This window comes from Nyctereutes procyonoides, unplaced genomic scaffold, assembly GCF_905146905.1.
Source record: "Nyctereutes procyonoides isolate TBG_1078 unplaced genomic scaffold, NYPRO_anot_genome, whole genome shotgun sequence".
NCBI lineage: Eukaryota > Metazoa > Chordata > Mammalia > Carnivora > Canidae > Nyctereutes > Nyctereutes procyonoides.
In genome coordinates this window covers 21,429,840-21,453,761 of record NW_026575044.1, presented here as the reverse complement: position 1 = coordinate 21,453,761, position 23,922 = coordinate 21,429,840, and the positions used below count along the sequence as shown (strand labels likewise).

At 42.5% G+C, this 23,922-nt stretch overlaps 1 pseudogene; it reads right to left on the bottom strand.

Moving 5' to 3' along the window:
* Window positions 1-232: 232 nt before the first annotated feature.
* LOC129509016 (60S ribosomal protein L31-like) lies at window positions 233-611 on the bottom strand (annotated as a pseudogene).
* Window positions 612-23,922: the final 23,311 nt, after the last annotated feature.

Below are 23,922 nucleotides of genomic sequence, written 5' to 3'. Positions count from 1 at the left end.
CATCTAGGTGGCCCTATAATATTTTAATGTTATTGATTGCTAATTATAACATTTGTGCTAGTTATAGGTTAGTTTCAATTTGATTTTTCTTACTTATTAGGGGTTGTATTCTCTAGCTTCTATAATTAGATGCTAGTCATGGTGGGTTTTATTTTTTTGGGTGCTGGATATTTGTGTATTCTTATAAATATATATTTTTTGCAGTTTTATACTTTTATTTGACAATCAGCGATTAGTTCTCATCCACATTAACAGTCTAGATTTTTGAAAGTGGTGACAGGTATGTAGGTAACCAGCGTGTAGAGTTTGTTTGGTGAATCTTCATCCTCATTACATTTTCTGGACAACCGCACACGGATACGGTATGGAACATTCCTTATTCCTTTGGCCCAGACAGCTTTGTTGAGCCTGGTGTCAATGCGTACAACTGGAGTTCCCATCTCCTTCATGGCAAATTTCCGGATCTCTTTGAGTGCCCGAGGGGCACGCTTCTTGAAACCCACTCCATGGATATGTTTGTGAATGTTGATGGTGTATTCTCTGGTCACTACCTCGTTGATGGCAGAACGGCCCTTCTTCTTCTTGCCACCCTTCTTTGTGGGAGCCATTTTGCCAGGCCCTAGTTGGAAAGCCTTATAAATATTTTTGAACTGTGTTTTAGTACATAAATTATCTGGAAATAGTTTGATCCTTTTGGGTATTTAAAAGGAATTTTAAATTTAAGTGTGACTAGAATAGCATTTTGTCTGGGCACACTCTTGAAGTAATCTGAGATAATCATCTGTTTCCTGTCCCATGGGTATCATTCTCCTTTATTGCTTGATGTCTAATCTCTTGAAAATTGTTATACATTACCTTTTTATTTTTTAATTATTTTCTTAAAGATTTTATTTATTTATTCTTGAGACACTGAGAGAGAGAGGCACAGACACAGGCAGAGGGAGAAGCAACCTCCATGCAGGGAGCCCGATGTGGGACTCGATCCCAGGTCTCCAGGATCGCACCCTGGGCTGAAGGCGGTGCTAAACCACTGAGCCACCTGGGCTGCCCTACATTACCTTTTTAAAGTTGGTTTCAGAGAAGGGTAAATCTTACTCTTGTTATTCTATCTTGGCCAGAAGTTAAGTTCCATGGGTGTCCTTAAAAGGGGGAAAAATCACAAAAACTAAGAAAATGAGGTTTAGAAGATAGATGTCAGGAAATGAGAAAAGACTAGATTCAAATAAGATTAGAGGTATTCATGATAATCTTCAAGAAATATTTATTACCAAGCAACCAAAATATATATTTCTTTCACATCTAGTTCCATCCTACAATTAATACTTAATGCCAACAGTGCTAAAAATTACAACTAGAATAACTAACTGTCCAATATCTAGTCTTAGCTTTTTCCCAGGGCCAATGGAAATAAACCAACTCCTTTCTCTCATTTCCATTCAATCCCACCTCTTATCCAAGGACGAATTCAGTTGCTTCTGGAATTTCTCTGAAGCTAAACTAACTTCCTCATGTATCCAATGCTCAGAATGATTAATTTTACTTTCATAGTTGCAGAGAATGTTGTAACTGGAAGAATTTTTAGAAATAAAAATTTCTCATTTTACATGTGGAGAAAGGAAAGTAAGGTACAGAGAACTAACTGATCAGTGCAAGTGGCAGTATGAAGTACAGTATAGTGAAATAGAGAAGGAGTTACTCTTCATGGATCACAGATTGGGGGAAGCCAAGTTTATAAAGATCAGATGACTTGTCCGTGTTTTCTAAGGTGATAGAGTTGGCTCATTTGGGCATAAAGTGTGTGTGTGTATTTTCATACTTCTAGTCCTTCCTTAAAAATGAGCTGCTACCTTCTGATCCTTAAATCAGGACTCCTTTTGCAGGAGCCCTGGAGTAACTTATAGAAGACCAAGAACTTTCTGACTCATGTAATTCATGATATTATGATGCAGGATGAAGACATCTCTGGATATCCTATCTCTAAAATATAAATTATGAGCAAGGCTTATATAATAAGAGGCAAACCTCTTCTCCATTGCAACATTTCACATTTCCTTCCAGGTTTACCCCTGAAACACCACCTCTACTATGTTACCTTAATTCAGGTGGTTGTACTAGGTGGTTCCTCATAAACACAGTTGCGGAGTGGGGCTATTCTAGACTTTTTCATACAATTATAGGTACCTGGGCCCTCCTTTTCATGTGCAACATGTATAGACTTGGCAGATATTGAAAGGCACAATACCTTATCATTTGTATCAACTGTGTTAGGAAGCCAAAGATGAAAGTAAAACATCCCAAAAGAAAAGAATTGCAGGTTATAATTAGATGTCTCTGTTTAATAGTTCAAAAAAAATATTGGCAGGACATGAGGAGAACTACTAATTTAACTGGCTTTGCTTCCAGATCCCTGGGGTTTGAGAACTCTCCTAATTTCCACAGCAGTCACCACACTCAACATTTTACCCTGGTTGGGTGTAATGCCATCAGAGCAAATGGTTTGGAAAACAGAAACAGCAAAGAAAAATTTGGAAAAATGAAATGATCTTGGTGCAATTTATGGTTCCTTTGGCTCAAGGATTCAAAAGTTTGAGGGGCACCTGCCTTCAGCTCAGGTGGTGATCATGGGGTCCTGGGATCAAGCCCTGGGTTGGGCTCCCTGCTCAGTGGGGAGTCTGCTTCTCCTTCTCCCTCTGCCCTCCCCTCATTTGTGCCCCCCAAATAAAATAAATAAAAATCTTTAATAAAAACCCCCAAAGTTTGATATTTCCTTTGGTAATATCCAAAAGAAAAACATACCTGAGATCGCTTCTTAGAGTCTTGTAAGTAGATTTATACTGGCCATGAGATTTAATCATTGATTCCCTGTATGCCTGATTCAGCATTATTGACATACTAGAGGCTCGGGCTGTGTTTGTGGTTGATACACATGCTCCTGAGTAGAGGGTTCTTCCACAATTGGGGTAATGAAAATGTTTTGGAACTAGACAGACTTGGTGGTTATACAGCATTGTGAATGTGCTAGATGCCACTGAATCGTTCACTTTAAAATAGTTAATTTTACCTTATGTAAGTTTCACAAACTTAATTTGGACAAGAGAGGTAGGAGGAGGAGCAACTTGCCTCTAAAAATGAGCCTGTAAGAAAGATCATAACTTTCTAGATTGGAGACTCAGAAAATATACAAATACATTTGTGAGAATTGTGTGTAAAATAAAGTGAGTATGTGTGTTTGTGTGTGTGTGTATGGCACTTATTTTGACTCTCTAGAAAACTGCGTATTTACGGAATGCTTTTATGTAATGTTACATGTAATGAGCACTGGGTGTTATATGCACCTGATGATCACTAAATTCTGTCCCTCAAACTAATTATGCACTATATTTTAACTGAATTAAAAAAATAAATATATAATATAATGCTATGAAGTTTTGGATACAAGAATATTCTAGAAAGATGAGTTCTGGCCATGCAAATACATTTGTGATAATAATTTTAAAATTTGTGAGCAAATGAGATAGAACATCTGAGAAAAAAAAAGACATTTAAAATATTAGGTACAAGGTAATATCCAGGAATTCCTACATCTACAATAGTATTTGCCAAATGATTTAAAAAAAAAAAAACCAAACAAACCCCAAACATACAAAACATCTTATCCTTAACAACATAATAAAGGGGATGGAGCAAATGACAAGGAGAATGGGACCTCATCTCTGAGGGCCTCCCTCTGGCCCGGGCGATGGCTGTCTGCCTCACTGAGTGCATTTATGTGCAGGAGTGAGTGTTGCTCTTCTAGAAACATACAATGAGTGAGTGCTTGCCAAGAAGCCCAGCCCAGCCAGCAGCAGAGCCATTATTAAGCTGTAGCCCTAGAGCCTCCCAGTTTTATTTTATTGTTTGGGATGAGAGTGCTCTGCAGCTTTTAGGCAACTTTCTTTCCAAGCAATTAAGTCCCCCCTCCCCGTCTCCCAATCTCTGAAGCCGAAGAAAGGAAATAAATAAGAGGGCGGAGGCAGCGGCTTGGTGGGGGCTTCCAGGTTATTTATTACTTTAATAAATCTGGGTTCCTCCCAGCCCGCCTCAGACTCCTGTTTCTGTCAGGCTTGCGAGGACAAATGATCACTTAATTGTGGGGTTTGTGGGCCGAGGTGGGTGCCAGGCGCACTTTATTGTCCAGGAAAGGCTGTTCAGTAAAACAATGCGATAGTGCCCTGGCCAGTATGTCCTTAAACAGAAATTAAAAGCAGAAAACTTCCAAGAAGCCTGTCTCTAACTTGTATTAACCACTCTAGGCAGGGGCCAGTTGTGTCTGGAGCAAAGTGGAGGAGGTTTAGTGGGAGAAGCAGGAGAGCAGAAGGGGCTGTGGCATCATGTGTGTCCTGTCCCCTGGAGCATGGTTCCTGGCCTGCTCCAATGGGCAGGGGCCGTCATGCCTGGGGCCTGGAGGCCACCCCACTGCCTGGCAATGTGTTCTCATCTGTTGTTTCCCTTGAACTTTATTATGTCCTATGTCCTTTATATATATATATATATAATAAATTATATTTTATTATAATTATCTCTTATCTTATATTTTATTATTTCTCTCTCAAATACATATATATATATATATATATATATATATATATATATATATACCCTGTTCCTATTGCCACATGAGAAGATAGCCAGGGCCCTTGGGACTTGCTTAGGTCCCAGAGTCAAGTGAAAGCCCGGTTGGGCCATGAACATAGGCCATCTCTTCTCAGCTGCTCAGTTTCTCTGGGAGCAGACACCTCTTACCTCAGGGATGGTTCCAGCTTGAGTTCATTCAGGTAGCATGATATTCTCTTGTGGGTCAGAGAACAGTTTCCGCTTCTGGGTTTAAGGAAGAGAGTAAACTGAAGAACTTTGAGTAATGGCCAGTGATCCCGGCTTCTAACAACATGATGAGGTCATCAGAGAACAAGTGGAGATTGCAACTTGCCTCTGCTTACAACTCTGCTGAACCTCTTTGCCTGTCCCTTCTCACTTTGCTCTTTTAACCTCATTTCTTTTTAAATATCTTCTTCTATACCTGTGCCTCCTTATTTGTTGCATTTTCTGATTCCTCCCATCTCCACTGTCCCCAGCCAGCCTCCATCCTTGTCTGTTCTATTCTAGTCTGATGGTTTGCCCATGGTTCTCTTTTCAGTAGAGAACTGAACCTTTTCTCTGCCTTCTTCTACCTATCCCCTCTGCTTTCTTCCCTTCCAATGTGCAGAAACATAAACTTGAAGGGTTATATGTATTTTCAGCACATAAAGGTTGTATTGAATGTATTAGTATTAGCTTTTAATTAAAAATAGCAAGTGTTGGGGTGCCTGGATGGCTCAGTCGGTTAGGCATCCACCTCTTGATTTCAAGTCAGGTCATGATCTCAGGGTCGTGAGATCAAGTCCCATGTCAGACTTCATGCTCAACGGGGAGTCTGCTTGAGTTTCTCTCCTTTTGCCCCTCCACCCACTCTTCTCTCTCAAATACCTAAATAAATACTTAAAAAATAGCAGGTGTTGAGCATTTTATATTTCTCTAAGGGAAACAGCACCAAATCAAAATCCTTTTTTGTATGTAGCTCTTGATTTTTTTTTTTCTAGAGGGTCAGTGGTTCTCAGAAGTGATTTCCTACCCCATTATTAGTCTGTTTGTAACCGACCCACAAGGATTTTTAGAAAATGGAAGGGAAAAAAAGGATTCTCAACATTTTCCTAATCCTGTAAAGATTATCTGCTCAATCCTGTGTTTCTCAGAATTGTTTGTCTTATTTAGTCCATAGCTGAGAGTGATGTTTTTCTCCTAACAATGCACTTGAATGGAGGGTTGAATAATGACCCTGTCATTCCAATTCTTCCCTCAGTTTTAAAGATGTTTGTTTCCACCATTGCTCTCTACTTACATTCTCCCTTCGTTAAGGAAGAGTATCCAAAACTTGGAAATAAGGCAGAAAGAATCTGGCATGCCCCTTTCAATGTCATCCTAGAGCATTTTGTAACAAATTCACCCCTAGGTCATCTCACACACTGGAGGAAGGTAACTTTGTTTGGTTTATTATTTGTTATTTGATTAAGGCTCAGATTCTCTAAAATTGAATGCTAAACTGTGGAAGATTTATGTGTTGCAAATGATTTTTATTAGGTGGAAAGGATCTCTCCAGAGGCTAGGGTTTTATTGTCCTGTAGGACATTAACTGGTTTTCCATCTAAGTCTGTAATCTTTTTTTCCGCTGATATATATCAGTTTCTCAACTCCTTGAAATTGGCTTTGCCATCCTGCTGGTTCTTTTATTAAAGAGTTAAATACATCTTTGACTCATCTCTCTACTCATATGACAGTTACCTTATTGAAAATGTTCTGATATCTTCAAGTTTAGCTCAGGCGGCACTTCATACAGGGACCTTCACTTATTCTTTCAGCAACATCCATCTTGCCTTTCAGAGAGTTTTTGTAATTGATTCAAGTGAGTTAATATCTCTTTATTTACAAAAAGTGTGCTATTTCAGAGGCAGAACCTGTGTTGTATACTTCTTCTATATCCAATTCTTATCTGTCAATGAAAACAGAGACAGTCTCCTTAAATGTTTATTGGATTGGATAGAATTGAGCTGAATCTGTCTCAATTGTCTTCAGCCCTAGGCTCTTAACAATAGCTTGCATGGAAAGAGAGCCGTAGTGCTCACAGAATATTAGTTTCTGGAAATCTCCATTATGGTCTCTTGGGAATATTTACACTGGCTAGCGTTTGCTCTCAAGGCTCTCCATCTCTGGTCCAATTTTGGAGCCCTTCCAGGAATCTCTTGGTAAGCCGCAGAACATTTTTGAGGCATTTTTCTTAATGCCAGTAAAATGTCATCTGGGTCCCACCTCGGGGTGTTGGGCTAAGAACTCACAGCAGCTCCCCTTTCTCATCTATGAGTTGTACCCACGCTGGCTAGGTGCTGCCTGGGAATTACAGAAAATGTAACATTGGTGCCCTTCTTTTTTTTGTTTTCATATGTTGAAATTAATGTGTCATTGTGAAGATTCTAAACAGATGGGAAAAGGTCAAGGTTTCTTTGTTGCTAAGTGTGTTTCCATGGCTACGGCAATGTATGTGCATTACCAGAGAGCCTCGTTTGTTTGGCTGTGGTGGCTCATTAGCGGAGGGAGGAGCCCGCTTTGATGGTTCTGGGTGGTTTATTTCTGTTTTACTTTTCATCTTGTTCTGAGAACCGCAGTGACCGGTTGGAACACAAATAAACCTGGGAGCTGTAGGTGAAGAATAACTACAGCAGCTCAGCACTTACATGGAAATAACCCAGTTTAGTAGGGACAGCAGAGCCCAGATGAAAAATGAAGCTGTGTCCAAACAACCCTATATCTGGGTTTTGCTTGTCTCAAGGGCTCAACACTTCATGTAGTGCCTGCCCTTTCTTGTCTTCTACTTCTTGGTACTTTGCTGCCAGTATCTAGGGAAGGCCTCATTTTATTCTGGGTTGTCTGAGAAATGCTGTCTTCCATACCTGTTGAGTTTGTCCTGTCCCACATGATTCTGCTCTGAGATTTCTGCATTTCTGGGATTATAGTAGGGAGCATGTGAAGAGGGGAGTCCCTAGGGTACGTTGGGTCAGACAGTATTAGCATTGACAGAAGTGACCAAGTTGACCCCACAAGAGGCGTCTGTAGTGAAAATGTTTGCATACAAATGCATGCCGAATTGAGATTTATTTTAAGTAGAATCCAAGAGATTCTGATATGGGTAAAATAGCAGTGAGTGTGAGTGGTAGGGATGCTAGGAGTCAGACCCATGGCAGGCTGCCTAATTGCTTGCAAGCCAGAAACCCATCAGTAGCTAAAGATTTCAGGGACAAAGCCTAGGTCCCAGTGAGAGGAATTGATAAGGCAGGCTTGTAAGGATACCATCCAAGGGAGACTGAGGTTCAAATCTATGTTTCAACCCTAGTGAACACACAAAGTAGGCCCTGATGCTCTGAAGAGCATCTCAGACTTAACAGTGGCAGAGGTGATTCCAGATTCCACTATCCACTGGAGTCAGCAAAGTGCCGCTCACCTTCATAGGGACTCCTTTGACATGTGACAGGCCTGAGATGTATTTGTCTTTGCATTTCCATCATCTAGTGTCAGGGCTGCTTGTCAGCAGGGCCCAGTGACCATTTGGTAGTAAATGTGTGATCGGGGATGGCAGCAGTGCTGGAGGGGCAGAGGGTTCGTGCCTCCCACTTGAATAACCAGCAGAGCCAAGAACTAAGAGCTTCCACAACCCTTCCTCCGTTTCTGCAACCCTTGCTCTGTATCTTGGTGTCTCAGGAAAATGATGGATGGGTTCTGGAGTGAAATGCTGGTATGACAAGAGGTACACCAGAGTCACAAGAATGCAGCTGTTCTCCTTTATTGGCCACCAAGACTGGCTGATGTAAGACAATCCTCTCTGTTTCCTGGCCGCAGCCCCTCATTGGTCCAATTGGGCTTGCTGTGTTATGGCCCTGGTGTTGATCTTCTTAAATATAAACAGCATAAAATATCCTGGTATCAGAACTTTAAAAATGAAAGGAATCCATGTTAGTTAATATCTTCAGCTGATACTATGCAAGCACTCCACCTCCACCTGATAGATGAGAAGAATATGTCTGATCTCTACATTTCTTCTGCCACTGTTATGGTCCAGGCCATCACCATTTCAGGCCTTGGTTTAATTTTTCAGCCTTTATTGTGTCACCAGTCTTCCCTGCCTCCAGTTCTCCATCTTAATATATCCGGCTCACTGCTGCCAGAATGATTCTTTCTAATACTATCATTCATCTGCTCAGGAGACTGTTGTGTGCCCTACCATGCACAGGATAAAGAATAAACTCATTAGCTGTCTACTGAAAGCTGTGCAGAAGCCATGTTCATGTTCCATCACCACAAACATAGGATAGGTTGGCTTCTTTGCTCTCCCCCAACTTGGCCATTTTTCCTCCCCAAATGCTACATACTTTCACAGGATGGTTTCCTGCTCTGAGATGTGATCTACTTCTCTATGTCACCTGGATACATTTTTATGCATTGATTGACTCACTTGTGGCATTCCAGGCACGCCTCTCTCATGGGACCTTGACCTTGGCGGGGGGTCGGAGGGGTAGGGTGGTGGTGCAGAACCTGTGGTTCCCTAGTTTGAGGCATATACATTTGATTGAATGGAATTAACTACAGGTTTCTGCTCGTGTTCTTTCTCCTTTGGGAATCTTCTCCTAAACCTTGCCTCCAGCCATGTTTCCTCCAACTGCCCTGCATTCTGTAACTTATTGAGTTCTTTTTATCTCTCAAGATCCTGCTTATACATCAAGCTGTTTGTGAAACCTCACCAAGCTCTCTCCCCTCCGTTTACCTTCGTTGCAAGCAGTTGGGGAGAAGCAGCCAGGTTACTCAGAGTTGTGTCTTCACACTACAGCCCAGGTCCCCCATGCTTGTTTGGGGGATGAATATTATTAATTTTAATTATTTTTTTAAATATTTTAGTTATTCATGAAAGACACAGAGAGAGGCAGAGATATAGGCAGAGGAAGAAGCAGGCTCCCTGTGGGGAGCCCCATCTGGGACTCGATCTTGGAACTTCAGGGTCACACCCTGAGCCCAAGGCAGACAGACACTCAACCACTGAGCCACTCAGGTGCCCCTATAAGTTTTAATCCTGAGACACTATACAAGGAGATTATATAGGTAGGACTGGCAACACTAACTTTTTTTTTTTTTTTAATACATGAAGGGATAAGATTTGCATGAAATGGAATCTGGCCAAGATCAGAGTTGGAAAGAAGAAGATGTGGAATTCAGATCATTATTTATGAATTCAACTGAATAATTTTTTCACTGTTTCCATAGTGAGGTGATTGCCAGAGGCCCCTCCCCACAGATTCTAGAAATCCTAGCTATCCACCTGGATTGCCCCAAGCTTTCAGTATGATGCTTCCATATCCCCCTCACCCCTGAGCCTCCACTGATCTCTGGCTTCTCTGTCAGTTGGCTGGGCTATTTGTATGCGTGTTGACATTTGTGGAGTTCCTAGGTACTAGAGATTTCATAGTTGTTATGCAATTCTTACAAAAACTCTTTTCCCTACCTATTTATTATCTCTTATTAATGTCACGTATTTCTTAAATTTCTCAGTAGGAGAATAAAAGCTTTTAGTAGTTATTTGTATCAACCTACTTGTAAGAAGCCACACTCCAATTCTTATCTTCTGTCTCTGATTCCATGGTATTTCCATCAAGACCACACTGCCCAATTAAGGAGCAGAGAGAGTTAGGGCCTCTTGGATGTGAGTGTGTCACATTCTTAATAACACATATTTGAAAAATTCCTTGTATTCTCCACCTTTTAGAAATCCTCCTTTGGGAATCTAACAAGCAACTGACCAAACACTAAAATGGAAGATCATCTTTGGCCCATTTTGTTCTTCATAAAACAAGAAAAGCACGATTTCTTTATCAGTAAGTACAGTGTTTTTTTTTTTTTTCTGCCTGTTGCACAACTCTATTTCAAAAGTCCCTTTCCTTTTGGTGCAAGTGCTATGTTATTAGATAACCCAGCTCTACTGGAGCAAAATGACAAGGGAAGAGAGGCATTCTCCTGAAAATACCTGTTTGATATGTTGTTCTTGAATATACCTTCTGCCATGGGCAGTGTTTCTTTCTTCTGTGAAGTTGAGGTATTAAGGGAATGTGGGCTTTCTCTAACAACAAAAAAGAGAGCGTGGAATTTGGGGGGAAAGAAACATATTTCAAAGCTATTTAACATCAAGAAACTCATGCAACTCAGTAGATAGGGCATGTTAGAAATAATATTGTGTGCTCTGGCCAAAATTACTTCATTATCTGGATCTTTTCTGGACCTGGAAGGTCACTTTGACTGTCCACATGATTATAAAGGGCCCAAGTTTAAACGCAAATTACATAAATGGTCACTTGCTTGGAGAAGCTTAAAGAGATGAGAGATGAGTGGTGGAATCATTGATTTAAAGGGCTATAAGAAATCTTAGAGAGTATCCTCTAGAATGATGTTTTGCAAACCACTGGTCATAACCCTTTAGTTAGGCACGAAATCAATTTAATGACAGCATTTTAAAAATTAGAATAGAACAGACCAGTACAGCAGAGTGCACTGCATATGATATTAGTGAGTTTTCATGGAATTTTTATTTTTATGGATACATACTCAGTGTTCAATTTAAAACATATCTGTATATTTCTTACAGTGGGTCATATCAAAATTCTTAAAACCCATAACCCACTAAATTACATGAGAACAGGGAACTGAATGTCCTATGGCTAGCACCCAAAAAAGGTATTCAAAAAATATTTGTTGACTGATCTAGTCCACCTCTTTTATCTTATAGTCATAACACTGTGGCCTAGAAAGGTGAAATGCTTTCTCTAAAATCATAAAACTGGTTCATGACAGAGTCAGGAGTTCTTGGTACTGAGTCATAACCTAAAATGCTTCTACTGTTTCTTTTTCTTTTTCTCTTTTTTTAAGATTTTATTTATTTTTGAGACACACACACGCAGAGAGAGAGAGAGAGAGAGAGAGAGAGAGAGAGAGGCAGAGACACAGGCAGAGGGAGAAGCAGCCTCCATGCAGGGAGCCCAACGTGGGACTCAATCCTGGGACTCCAGGATCACGCCCTGGGCTGATGGCAACGCTAAACCACTGAGCCACCCAGGCTGCCCTACTCTATCTTTCAAGAAAAACTTTTTGGTAGCATTGTCATTGCACTGGCAATTGAAACCATTTCCCTTAAAACATGAATCCCCTGGGGTGCCTGTATGGCTCAGTTGAACCTGTGCTGAGCATGGAGCCTGCTTAAGATTCTCCCCAGGACTCCCGGGTCGCTCAGTGGTTAAGTGTCTGCCTTCAGCCCAGGGCATGATCCTGGAGTCCTGGGATTGGGTCCCACATTGGTTCCCTGCATGGAGCCTGTTTCTCTCTCTGCCTATGTCTCTGTCTCTGTCTCTCTCTCTCTCTCTCTCTCTCTTCTTCTGCGTCTCTCATGAATAAATAAATAAAATCTTAAAAAAAAAAAAAGATTATCTCTCTCCCTCTGTCCCCTGCCACCATGCTCTCTCTCTCTTTCTCTAAAAAATTTTTAAAAATTAAAAAAATATATATCATATTAGAAAATGTCATAAAATGTGAATCACCTTTCCATGGATTTGATATGTTCCTGGTCTCCCCAGGCCTTGTGGGTCTTCCTACTATACCCATTCACCTTTGCCCTGGGCTTGGTACCTGTCCTCAGACCACTGACTATCATCTTATTCCTGAGCTTGCTTAGACTTTTGGTCATGGTCTCCCTTACTTTGGCCCCTGCCATGTTGTGTTAGATGCCAAACCCGATCACTCAGACATGGTCATTATTAACTCACACTTTTTTAAAAAATTCATTTTGCTTAGTTGTAGTGATATCACAAATTTGCATTTTGCTTTCTTCTACTAACATTTTATTCAAATGCCTATAGCAAGAGGACTCAGAAATAGGGTGGCTTTTCAGAAGACAAAACCCTGAGTTATGTTACATATTAATTGGATTTTGATTGTAGGAATCTTTATTTCCCAAGAGTAAAGGAGATGCATCTTTATATCAGGCTATAGAAAACCCAATAGCCATTGAGCCATTGTGTGTTAGAGCAGCGACAGTGGAAACCAACAATCTTTTCCTATTTGGTGCTTCTCTCCATGATGGCATGGCTCTGTCTAGAACCCCTCTTCTCTCCTCCAGTGCTAAGCTACTGTTGGCTGTAAAGGGGAGGATGCCATTGTGAAGTAGTGACTTGTGCTGATGGAGTAATGCACTATTTCTTTTGTACTTGGGTCTTGTTTCAGAGAGGGAAAACTTCTTTCTGTTTTGATAATTAAATAACTCCAGGGACTTGGAAAGACAGAGTAACACAGACTTGTTAAAGAACAAAGGTAAGATGGCATATTGTATTTTTTAAAACATCAGATTAGAAGTGAGGTGATTGGAGCTTAACTCTGTCTCCAAAAACTTGTGGATTTGGGACCAGTCACTTCCTTTGTTTAAACCTCAGTTTTTGCATCTGCAAAATGGAGATTTGGTAAGATCAGTAGTTCTGAACCTTGACATCAGGATCACCTGGAGAGTTAAAAACAAAAACAACAAACTGACAGATGGGCTCTACCTATAGAGATTCTGATTTAAATTGGACTAGTGTGGAGTCCAATTTAGGTATCAAAACAAAATTCCTCAGATTATTATAACGTATAGTAAGGTCTAGGTGACTCAGGGCCTTTCAAGATCTGATCTATTATGATAATTACAGTGAAAGCATGCAGGTATTAGGCAAATAACTATTTTAGTTATGGTAGAAATACAACTCACACTAGAATGAGAAAAAAATGAAAAGAAGATGTTTAATGACTCTGGGCTTCAGGGCTTCCCAGTTTGAACTTTGTTTTCATCTGTGGTTTGATCTTATTTTCTCCTTGATGCAGTTGGCTCCCAATATTTGCCAAGAAAAGTTGGTGGCCCTGGATTCACCTATTGCAGATTCACCTACTGTGGATTCCTCAGTGGAAAAAGAAATTTCTTCCTTCTAATAACTGTATATCAGTTCCAAAGATGGGCTCTCAGTGGTCTTGCTTGGCTCATCTGTCCCTCTCTTGGTGTGTTGGGTTGTGTGATTCACAGTCTCACTAGATGGCAGCCTTGGTCATGTCCTAGACAGGTCTCTCATCTAGAGTATCTGCTGTGGGGAGCATAGCTGACTGAGTGCCTTGAGCTGCTGCTCCTTTGGATCTACTACATCTTTCAGGCCAGGCCACATTTTCACTGGGCCACTCCCAACCAGTGACCAAGCACAGTGAGGGAACTCAAATCAGGCCATTCCTGTCTGATGAGGGATTCCTCTACTGGGCTCTAGTGAGTTCAGGGGACTCCTCCACCCCCACCATTGGTCTGGCTGAGACTCTCAGAACTGCCTTGTAGTCTGAAGCCCTTTCTACCCAATTATTCCTCCCCTTTCTTCTTTTATAGATGCCAGACCTGCATCAGGGTCTAAAATGAAGGTTCTCATTACGTATTTCTGCTCTCTCCTTAATCCTTCACTGGAGTTTCCTCCTAGAAATATCTTGCTTACTCATCCAGACCTAGTGTGTACTTCTTGGAGGACCTGAACTAATTCAAATTAGAAACGTGGAATGAGGAGGAGATGGTTCACCTAGGGAAGGATGTCAGGTGTTTGAAAGAAAGCACATGCCCACTATAGGCTGTATCTTTGGGTCTCTGTCCAGAATGGGTTACTCTATAGAGAGGATACAGGACAAGTGATAATACTGAGCAACTAGGCATGTTTCAAACCCTCAGATGTCTTTTCAAGGAAACTGATATTCCTAATGGCCAGTGAAACCCTTCAAGACATCAGATCTTAATATGTTGAAGAGTTTGTTAAAACAAACTTAATCAAGATGTACATCCAGAGTTGGTACGTGTTATCACTCTGCAGACCTCAGCCACCAAGCCACTTTTATTACTACCATTACACTACCTATTTGATGTTTCCAGAGCCAATTTAACTTTTTTTTTTTTTTAATTTCAGGAAAGAGAAATACGATTTCTGCTCATTATTTTGGCCTGCAAAAGCTAATATTTTGTTGTATTTGCTTCATATTTGGTTTTTGGCTTTTGTTTAATGATTCCACTTTTTTAGGAATCAGGACCTGAAATGCAAGGTTTTTAGAGGAGAGTAAGCTGAATTCTCCCATTACTCCTCAAGACTTAGCCTCAAGATGTCAGCCCTGTGATCCACTGATTTTCATGGAGCTAATCCACTTGATATTCATGAATTCTTTCTTTGGGGAAAATTATTTGAAAGCTTATTATTATACTAGTGATCCTGAGAGGAGTTACTTTCAAATTTGATCATCTTTTATAAGCTCTTCAGTGTGAGCTACTTATTAGCTCAGATTTCTAGCTGGCAGCTTGCTGAGAGCAGGACAAGGAAGGAGCAGTACAGTTGCAGTGAATTTGGGGGCAAGGAGCAGAAATATCTGCAGTACAGGGTGCTGGCTTCACAGGCTGGCTCTAAGGGCCACAAGGGTCATGAGCGTGAGCTATCAGGGGCCACTGGGCACCTCACTATGAAGTGAGGAAACAAGGAGGTTGAAGAAGACATGGGGGAGGATGACAGCAGAGGTTTTCTGCTTTGTGATTTTGCCTGGGACCTGGCTTGGACTCCGCTCTGCCTTTGCAGCAAGATGTGCAAGAGGTACAGTGACATCCTGAGTAGAACAGGTGGTCACAACCTCCCTTACTTCTCTCTGGCCAGAAGGAGGCTAATGTCCAGCCCCTGGCGAGGCACACTCGACTCACCAGGCAGAGCACAATGAGCCGAGGATAGTTGCCAACTCCCCTGCCCAGCCAAGCTGTGAGACCAACTGTTCCTTATTTTCCAGGCATTGAGCTGCTTATGGAATTTGCTCCTTCAGATAGGAGTTGTATCCAAATTCCTCTCCTTTGGATTTGCTTGATGTCCAAGCCTGAAGTCAAGCCAACATTGGCTATCATATCTTCTCCCAACCACACATTTAACAACCATAAAACCACACCACACATTTATGGTTCACTTCTTGTTTTCCAGGGCCTCTACATATTCTATGTGATTTGATACTAGAAACCAAACTCTATGTTGGGTTGGGAAATGTTATCACCTGTTTGGGAGGTGTAAGCCTGAGGTCCAGAGAAGCTAGTATAAAGCCAGTGTCAGGGCTGGGAGTCCATCTATGGTCCAGGGATACCAGTCTTTTACTTCTTGGGAAGAAAATGTACATTTAATTTTCTGCTGGATAATATTTTCACTCTCTATGTCTTTTATTTTCAGGGTTTTTTGTTGTTGTTGCTGTTGTTCTCAAGTAGCCAAACGAAGGAAAGGAAGGGCTTTCACATGGTGAGGCCCAAGGCCTATCCACTTGATAGGGCAAAAGTAGAACTTGTTGGAACAGATGGTTATGTTTTATAGGAGGAACGTAATAGCAGGAATAAGAAAACCTGAATTTTAGTTCTGACTTTTCAGTGAATTATCTCTGTGATATTCATAAAATACACTTAACCTCTCTGAGTTTAGTTCTCTTCTTAAACAGGAATAATACTAACCTGCCATTTATACAGTTAGATGAAACTATAAAATAAAACTGCATTTAAAATTATAAAGCACCATTCAAGTAGAAAGGTATTTTTCTGCATTGTTTTAATTATTTTTACATAGAAGGACAAAATAGATATCTGTTGGAGGAATGAATGAAGAGATGAATGAGTGATTTGAGTTTTTTGAATACTCTACAATTCTACATCTTCTGGAGCTCTTGCAATCTGTGCAATTCTTTGAATCCTCCTTCTTCCCAGTTTTTCACTGATTGAGGTTAGATTGTCTTTTCCCCTTTGCCTTTTACTGGATGATCACCGAGCAACTCAATGCATGGTCACTATCCATGAACCTAAGATTGTCTGTGACAGCCCCTCCCCATGCCTGAGAGCACTGAGAAAATACTTTCTGAGCCAAATGGCCTCACTTCCCACTCTGTTCTCCATTCTACCCAGCAGTTTCTTAGAAGTTGCTGTCACCAAATTTGACTAACAGTGAAACTCATGGATACTCAGGGAAGTGTAACACACTTACAGATTCAAAGAACCTTAGAGCTAAAGGAGTCTGAGACACCATCTTAACCATCTCCTTATCTTCCAGACGCAGCTCCTGAGGTTCACAAGGATCAAAAGGGCAGTACTGGGCTCACTTCAGCTACTTAATGCCAGAATCACTAAATCCAAGACTCTAGACTTACCAGTGTGGTGGTCTTCCCAATTTCTAATTTTGGGAGGAGACTACAGAATGAGGAAGCCAAAGGAACCTCTGAGACTGTCTGTGCTTGGGGCTTTCCTCAGATACAAGAGTGAATTTCAGAAGGTCTGTGTTTGTTGTGCTCACCTCTCAATTTTGAAGACCTCCTTTTTTTTTTTAACATTTTATTTATTTATTCATGAGAGAAACAGAGAGAGAAAGAGAGAGGCAGAGACACAGGCAGCAGGAGAAGCAAGCTGTGGGACTCAATCCGACATGGGACTCGATCCCGGGTCTCCAGGATCAGGCCCTGGGCTGAAGGCAGCACTAAACCGCTGAGCCACCTGAGCTGTCTGAAGACCTCCCTTTAAAAACTTCCTTCTTCCAGTTCTATCCCATGGAAGCTAACTCTTCTAGGCAGTATTATTTTTCTGATTTATGCTTTAGGAGACTCAAGATTTAGTGCCTACCTTCTTGTTTGTACACTTTCTATTTTTTATTTTGTGGGAGGATGAATTCAGTGGATGACTCACACAGAGCTTATTGAGGAAAATCCTAGAGTGTTGATCCCACCTTTCTTCAATAATTTGGAAATTAGAGATATCTTATCAGGTTTGAACAAGCTGGAGCAGTCTGGAAAACTTCTCAGTGGTCAGATTTCTTTTCTGTCTTTTAGGGGGTGGGATGGGGATGGTCATTGCTTTAAATTTTGTGGGGAGCACAATTGGCTATGATATTGTCTTAGTTTCAGATGCACAGCATAATGATTTGCCGTTTGTATACTTTGTGAGATCATCACCACAGATCCAGCCAATACCTACCACCACACACAGCCTCAGTATGCTTTCATATTTATGATCCTTTAAAAGCATTCTTTTTTTCTTGACTTATTCAACAAATATGTCTTGAGTTCCTATTATGTTCCTGGCACTGTAGGTATAGATCACTTAACATAGTTTACAGATCAACTGAAGGTAGTGACTCAGCTAAGCAGGGAGGAAACAAAGCTTAGAGTTGGGGCCTTCTGGTTGTAGGTTCAGTAATCTTTCTGATATATCATGTGGTGGGTCTCTTGACTTCTGCTCTAGGCTCAATTCCTCCAGAATAACACTATGTACTCATAGCATGAAACAATCATATAGATACAAAAGGTCAAAGCTTGGATTTGAATATGTGGAGTAAGCATGCAGTTAGTGGCTGAATTTCTCACATTTTAACTGTATATGTCCCTTCTGATTATTCCACAGCCTTGCTATGCTGGTTGGTAGGTATTTGAATGTTGTCTGGTTATGATTCCATCAACCCAGGCTGTGATTTCTTTGTTTGTTGTTTATTTTATAAACATTTTTTAATTGTGGTAAGGTACACATAAAATGAAATTTACCGCCTTAACCATATTTCAACGTACAGTTCAGTGGCCTTAAGTATATACACATCTTGTGCAAGCAATCTCTGGAACCCTTTTCATCTTGTAAAACTGAAGCTCTGTACCCAAGAAACAACAATTCTCCATTCTCCGTACCCACCCCCCAACCCCCAATCCCTGGCAATTACCTGTTTATTTCCTGTCTCTGGCTTTGTTCTGTCAGACAAAGAGTCAGCATTCTGCACCCACACTCTTCTCTTCCTGTCCTCCCCATACAGTTATGCACATGCTCAATGTCCTTGACATCTGAGCCAAGGATTATACATAAATTATGTTTTCTTTCTTATGTATATTTTTTGTTTTGTCCAGATTTATAATCACCTCATTTTAAAATTTGGTCATTTCTCTCCATATCTATTGCTAATTTTCCCTCGAAATTTAGTGGCTTCTTACTCAAGGCCTTTATAGGGTTAAACATATCAGACCTTTCATGATGTCCAGGTTTTCTTGGAATGCTTCTCCTGAAGCCCTCTGTTCTTATACCGTTCCTATCTAGATGGGTTGTTTTCTAACAGGCCACATTGTTTTTGGACTGAATTAGCTGTTCAGCTTTGGAAATGGTGTTGGCCAGAACTATGCCAGCTTCTCATTGGTTCTGGTGTGACTTATTCATTTATTGAACCCTTTTTTTCAGTTGTGCTCTGGGGCCAACCCTATGCCAGGCCATGGAAATGGGTCAGAGGGATGGTGTGGAGAGAGCATAGCACAAACCTCAATTTCTTCTTCTAAAATTGGGATAATAAAGTTTATTTCACAGAGTCCTTCTGAGTATCAATGGTATAAGGTCTGTGGAAGCACTTAATGGTAACTCATGAGAGAAATAAGGGGTGGTATTACTTTTATGCAGGAAAGAGTCAAATAGTCATTGCACATAGCATCCTACTATCCTTGTAGGCAGGTACACTGATCTATAAGCTTCTCTTACATGGGAAATGGATGCTGTTCACTGTTGTATCTTTGGCCCTTTGCACTGTGTCTGACACATGATGTATGTTTGAGGAAATAAGGAAGTTGATACCAGAGGAAAAATACAGAAAATAAGTCCTATGGAAGTTCACAGAAGTGAATAAATTTAGTTATATGAAAAGATGTTCCAACAGCATTCATGGAGGCTTAATTGAAGGAAGACCTTTCTAAAAATAGAACTACTAACCATGCAATCAATGTCCAGTAGTGGAATTACTGGATCATATGGTAATTCTATTTTTTATTTTTTTTAGAGGGGGAAGGAGAAGGGGCTGAGGGACAAGGACAAAGAGAATATTTATTTGAGAGAGAGAGAGAGGAGAGAGAGAGAGAAAGTGAACGTGAGTGGGGGGAGGGGCCAAGGGAGAAGGGGAGAGAGAATCTTTTTTTTTTAATTTAAAGATTTTATTTATTTATTCATGAGAGACACGGAGAGAGAGAGAGAGAGAGAGAAAGGCAGAGACACAGGCAGAAGGAGAAGCAGGGAGCCTGATGTGGGACTCAATCCCAGGTCTCCAGGATCAGGCCCTGGGCTGAAGGCGGCGCTAAACCGCTGAGCCACCTGGGCTGCACAGGAGAAAGAATCTTAAGTAGACTCCTCTCTGAGCAGAAGCCTGACCTCGAGCTCCATTTCAGGATCCATGAGATCAGGACCAGAGTTACAACCAAGAGTCCGATGCTTAACTGACTGTGCCACCCAGGCGTCCCCAAAGAGAGAGTCTTAAGCAGGGTCTGTACCCAGTGTGGAGCACTACATGGAGCTCGGTCTCATAACCCTAAGATCGTAACCTGAGCCAAAACCAAGAGCTGGATGCTTAACTGACTGAGCCACCCAGGTGCCCCTCTATTTTTAATTTTTTGAGGAACCTCCATACTGTTTTTCACAGTGGCTGGACCAGTTTACATTTCTAACAATAGCACATTTTTATTTCACTCATGTGGAATTTAAGGAACAAGACAGGGACACCTAGGTGGCTCAGGGGTTGAGCATCTGCCTTTGGCTTAGGTCATGATCCCAGGGCCCTGGGATCAAGTCCCACATCAAGCTCCCTGTGGGGAGCCTGCTTCTCTCTCTGCTTACGTCTCTACTTCTCTATGTCTCTCATGGATAAATAAATAAAATCTTTAAAAAAAATAAGAGAAATGAGCACTAATGATAAAAAGAGACAAACAAACAAACAAAAAAAACACAGATTCTTACTACAGAGAACAAACTGCAGAAGTGGGTGGGGTTATGGGTGAAACAGTGTCATTATATAAGAGACACTTATCCTGATGAACACCGAGAAATGTATCAAATTGTCAAATCATTGTATTGTACACCCGAAACTAACACTGTATGTTAACTATACTTGAGTTAAAACAAAAGACAAAACAACTTAAAAAAATCTGTGCTGCATGTAATAAAAATATAATAATCTTGTATGGGTGTATGGCTGCACATTTTCAAAGTAATTTTACAATAATCCTTTCATTTGATTCTTACTATGATTATAGTACTGTGAAAGTGATAATAATACATGCTAAGCACTATTCTACATATATTATTAATATATTATTACATTATATCAATTATTAATACAATACATGTAAATTCATTCAATACTCACAAAACCTTGTGAAGCAGGTCACTATTATCATCTCTGTAAGACAGACAATGAAACTAAGGCGCAGGAAGTTAAACAACCTCCCTAAGGTCCCACAGCTTAAAAGTGGCGGAGCCGGGATTTGATAGCATGCCTTCCAAAGCCCGCGTCTGCTGCTCTTAACCATCACCCCAAGTTGGGAGAGAAGCAAACCTGAGGCCTTTTGGCCCTGGTGTGAGCCATGCCTGAGTGATGCAGGCACCAGAGAGTGGCCGCCCCTCAAAAGAAGGCAGCTGACCCCCAATTCTGGCTGTTCTTGCTGTGCTGGAATGCCTGTCCACTTTGCCATTTCTGAACGTTATGTGGCGTCCTCCAGTTTTTAAGTGTGTCCATTAAGTAAATATATGCTTTCTTGTGTGTGTGTGTGTGCGCGTGCGTGCGTGTGTGACAGCAGTGTTTGCACCACGCAGACAGGGAGGCGCGGTTCGGCCTGCATGCTCTGCAGGCACGTGGCCTCTAACGTCATTGAAACCTGGGGAAACACCACCGTTGCTGACGCGCAGCGAGAGCTTCAGTGACTCGCTTGAGGTGAGAACCGTTATTTGACTCCGGGTGTCACGAAGACCCAGCTTTTATGTTGCCATCCTATGTGTTCTGTGTCGTGTTTCTGTGAAGGCGAGGTGAAGACAGACATAACTGAAGAGGGAGCCACCCTCCCTCCCATGGAAGGCGTCTCATCTTCTCTGGGCTGGGGTAAAATGGCCCCGGAGGGGGCACCTGGGTGGCGAGTTGGTCAAGCATCCGACTTTGCTTTTGGCTCAGGTGGTGATCTCAGGGTCTTGGGATGGAGCCCCGTGTCCGGCTCTGCGCTCAGCACAGAGTCTGCCTAAGACTCTTCCTGCCCCTTCCCCCTGCGCCTGCTCTTTCTCTCTCAAAGTAAGTAAATAAACCTTTAAGAAAAATGGCCTCGGATTCTTCCACATTCCTGTCCTGGAGGGATGGAGAACGATTCTGCTCTCCTAGTGAATTGCTTGACCAAGGAACATGGCAGGAGCGATGCTCTGAGGCTCCTGAGATTAGTTATAAGGGGCCTTAGAGCATCTGGTTGCCGCGCTCTGGGGACCCTTTCTCGGGACCCCGAGCTGTGTGGAGAGGCCCCGGGCTCCCGCCAGCGGCCACCGTCAGGGCAGGCGCCCAGCCCAGGCTTGGGTGCGGGGCGCACACACCGCAGGGGCGGCATAATTCAGATTCTGGCCCACAAAGAGCGAGGCAAGTAAAACCATGGTTTTAAACCACTACCTTTGGGGGTAGCCTGTGGCTCGGCGGGGAGCCCGAGGCCGATACCTTGATGTCGTTCACCGGGGAGCACCCCAGAGCTGCAGCCTCCCCTCCGCCCGCCTTGCGCAGGGCCTCCCGCAGAGACTTCCTCCACTGCTGGGCCCTCGGGCAAGCCCCGCTGCCTGAGAAGTCAGTTTTGTGAGAGAGAGCTTGGGAGCTTCCAGAACTTGTTGATTCACTCGTCATTCGGATGCTGCTGACAGGTACGAACCCCCGGACCGAGGGGGTGAGTGACACATGGGAGTGTGTGAGCCCGGCCCGGGCCTTATGGGACCTTCGGGAGACCAGGGGAGTTGGGAGGGTGGACGAGGCCTCTGGAATGACCGCAGGCCCCCCCAGGATTGCACCTGGAGTCACAGAGAGGCTTGGAAGGGACTGTAGGGGGAAGACAGAGCCAAGTGTGGCCAGGGGCTGCTGCGGCCGACAGGCGGACACTTGTGGGTGCGTCTGTCTCCTCCTGGCGCCCCTTCATCTCCATCTTGCCGTAGGTGGTGTGCCAGGGGCTGGGGCTCTAAAAATGAACAAATGTGCCTTTTTCCACAAAAAGCTCCAGACTCAGAGCATGTCTGTGCACATCCGTACTTACATACATACATTTCCTTTATATACACGCATATATATATATATACCTGCATACAAGCATGTGCACTCATATGCATATGTATATGAGAAATAAAATGAATTTATTTCTTGGGCTGAATTTTGTGGAGTATAAACAAGAAACAGCTTTATTCTTCTTATTTTCTGCGGCATGCTTTAGCTCCTTTCCCTTCCTTGCCTCTTGACGGCATGGTGGGCAGATACCAGAGTGGTGCCATTCCCTTTACTCACTGTGGACATTGAAGATCCCTTCCAGGTATTCAGAAGCCCAATTCTGTCCTTTTTCAAAACTTCGAGATCTTGTCTAATTTAAAGCTTCTCTTCTCTGAGAGCAGGTTGAACTGGTGGCTTGGGGACCAGGGGGAGACCAGTATGATCAGTTTTCTTCTTTTTGTTTCCATGTTTCCCCCTCCTGCTTTGTGTTCCTTCAGGGCTTGGGGGTGCTGTGGGAGAGATGGGGTCAGGCATTAGATACTGTAAAGATAGGGGAGCCCATGGTCCACAAGATTCATGGTTTGCAAGATAGATCCACGCCTTCTGCTGTAGCAGGTGTACAGCTGCTACAGGAGGCACGTGGTAGGTTGTTCACAGGTCCTCCTGCCCAGCACCACCACCCTGCCTCCATCAGGATTTCCATAGTGTTGGGGCCACATTCTCTGGATGACTCCTGGCAACCCCCTTCTAGTTCCTACCCTCTCAGGTCAGTCAGAGGCATCTAGCCCTCTTGGGCAGGATTCATCTGGCTGTCTCCAGCTCTTCTGTGTATCATCTGCACCACACACTTGGCCCACAGGAAACTCACAGGGACAGGTCAAGCCTGACACTGCTCCGCTGTTGTCTGCTGCCCTTTCCCTTCCATCCCGGGCTCCTGGGCTCCCCTGGCCAGCTCTATGCAGCCTAGGTACTCCAGGTGGGAAGCTGTTCTCAGCCTCCCCGTCCACATGTGGGCCCTAACTCAAGCTCCCCTGGAAAACTCTGTGCTTCCCTTAGACCTGTGGCTGCTGTGAAGCCTGTGATTTGGTGGCACAGGAAGCATCCTGCCAGGGTGTGGTACTCCAGCCTCCTGCTCTTATAGCTGCCCCAGGATCTATAACTGATGCTCTTCAAGCCCTTCCTCCAGCCCTTGGTTGAGAAAAACCAAGAACTTTCTGTTCCTTCACTG